The sequence below is a fragment of the Colobus angolensis genome, unplaced genomic scaffold, assembly GCF_000951035.1.
Source record: "Colobus angolensis palliatus isolate OR3802 unplaced genomic scaffold, Cang.pa_1.0 Scaffold152, whole genome shotgun sequence".
In the NCBI taxonomy this organism is placed as follows: Eukaryota; Metazoa; Chordata; class Mammalia; order Primates; family Cercopithecidae; genus Colobus; species Colobus angolensis.
The window spans coordinates 6,660,747-6,663,400 of NW_012114622.1; positions in this window are offsets into that span (position 1 = coordinate 6,660,747).

Sequence of the window (2,654 nt, forward strand, 5' to 3'; positions counted from 1 at the left end):
GTGATCCCTGAGACAGCAAGACCAGCCTTCCTCCTCCTCTACCTATTCCATGCGAAGATGACAAGGATGAAGACCTTTAGGGTGATACACTTTCACTTTGAATAGTATATATTCTCTTCTTTGTGATTTTCTTACTAACATTTTCTTTTCTCTAGCTTACTTTACAGTAGGAATACAGTATTTAGAATGGACACGGTGGCTCATGACTGTAATCCTGGCACTTTGAGAAGCCGAGAGGATTGCTTGAGACCAGCCTGGGCAATGTAGAGAGAACCTGTCTCTTAACACCCCACCCAAAAAAAGAAATTAGCCAGGCATGGTAGCATGCACCTGTGGTACAGCTACTTGGGAGGTTGAGGTGGGAGGATCCATTTGAGTCCAGGAAGTTGAGACTGTATTGAACCATGATTATGCCATTGCACTTCAGCCTGGGTGAAAGAGCGAGACCCTGTCTCAAAAACCAGAAAACAAAAACAAAAAAACCACGCTATATAATGTAACATACAAAATGTATGTTAATTGACTGTTATTGGTAAGACTTTTGGCCAAGAGTAGGCTGATAAGTTTTAGGGGAGTCAAAACTTATACATAGAATTTTGATTGTGCAGGGGTATTGATGCCCATAACCCCCACATTGTTCAAGGGTCAACTGTATTTGATAAATAGACAAGTAATATACAGTTTGAAATTGTTCATCCTTACAATAATAAAACCAAAAGATTAAATACTGAATTTTGTCTATTTTAACTGACTTTTAATGAGAGGTGGGGAGAAATTAAATGATGCACCAATAGGTTAGCGTGTCAGTAATAGTTTTTCCCCCCCTTAGGTATAACTGATAGTGGCTAGTCGAAGTGGATAAAGGTTGAGGACTAACATCTATAAAGTACCTATGATACCAGTTCTAATAACGCAGGAAATAACTCAGTTTTTTTGGATAGGTAAGAAGGGAAGGGCTGGGCATGGTGGCTCACGCCTGTAATCCCAGCACTTTCAGAGGCCGAGGCAGGTGGATCATCCGAGGTCAGGAGTTTGAGACCAGCCTGACCAACATGGTGAAACCCCGTCTCTACTAAAAATACAAAAATTAGCTGGGTGTGGTAGCAGGTGCCTGTAATCCCAGCTGCTTGGGAGGCTGAGGCAGGAGAATAGCTTGAACCTAGGAGGTGGAGGTTGCAGTGAGCTGAGATCATGCCATTGCACTCCAGCCTGAGTGTCAGAGCAAGACTCCCTCTCAAAAAAAAGAAAAAAAGGAAGGCAGCAGCTCTCTTTACAGTGAGGGGAAAGAGAAGGTAAGTTTATGATTTAAATGTGAGAGGAAGTTTTCAGAAACAAGCTACTGGAACTGTGGTAAGATCAGCATGGTGGGCAGAGCAACTGATTTGCAACCTTTATTTTGCACATAATTGAATAGCATATTTATTTGACAACCAAAAGTAACCTTCAGGGAAAGGCAGAACTGCTTAGTTACATTCATGCTTCTAGAAGAAGCAACATTCTAGTAGAATGATAATTTCAGGGAAAATATACTAGTAAAATAAATTTACTTTAGGCCTTATAAGCAGAAAAAAAGAAGAATCGATCATGGTTACTGCAACCATTGTCAAGGTTTTAAACTACAGGTCCAGTGCTACCTTGAAAGCCTTGGGCAACCCTCCTCAGTCACTAGAACTGTTGATTATCTTTTGCTGTGTGCTCTCATTCATTCACCCATGACGCCTTCTTGGGGACCCATCCCCACATAGACGCCTAATGCCTAATTGACCATAAGTCTTGCCATCATCCTAGCAGAGTAGACCAAGGTTGAGCACCTGATCCAAAGGCAGCTTCCCTGGAGGCTAATGAGACTAACTTGGCACAAAAATCAGTTTGGCCAATCAAATTCTATATATGTAAATTTAAATTATGAGGAGCATCAATTAAGAAAGTACAGAGACCATCCTGTAGCATAAAGAGTGGAATGGACTACAGCAAGCAGAGATGTGACAGAGGGATCCCGTGTGTCCAGGAGCAGTAGCTGGCCTCTGGAGTGGCTGCCACCTTTCTCCCTCCAAGTCCTATGTCCTTGCAGTGAACTCCCTTTACCTTAAGGTAATTTGAATTTCCAGTCCTTGCAGCCAAAGATCAAAATGTAATGTGTCTATATATATTTTTTGAATATTGAAACAGTACATAACATTACAAGATTACAAGTGAAATATCCCAAATTAAATCAGTGATTTTGGTACTGTTGCAGTATCCTCTCCAGGTGAAACTTGAGTGTATTCATTCACTTGCTCCTAACCAAGTGAAAATTGGTTATATTAATTTTTTTTTTTTTTTTTGAGATGTAGTCTCACTCTGTCACCCAAGGCTGGAGTGCAGGGGTGCAATCTCTGCTCACTGCAACCTCCACTTCCCGGGTTCAAGTGATTCTCCTGCCTCAGCCTCCCCAGGAGCTGGGATTACAGGTGCCTGCCACCATGCCCAGCTAATTTTTGTATTTTTAGTAGAGATGGGGTTTTGCCATGTTGGCCAGGCTGGTCTTGACCCCCTGACCTCAGGTGATCCGCCCGCCTCGGCCTCCCAAAGTGCTGGGATTACAGGCATGAGCCACCACGCCAGGCCTGATTTGTAATTATTTTGAAACATTTCTTCCTCTTTTCTGTCCTAGC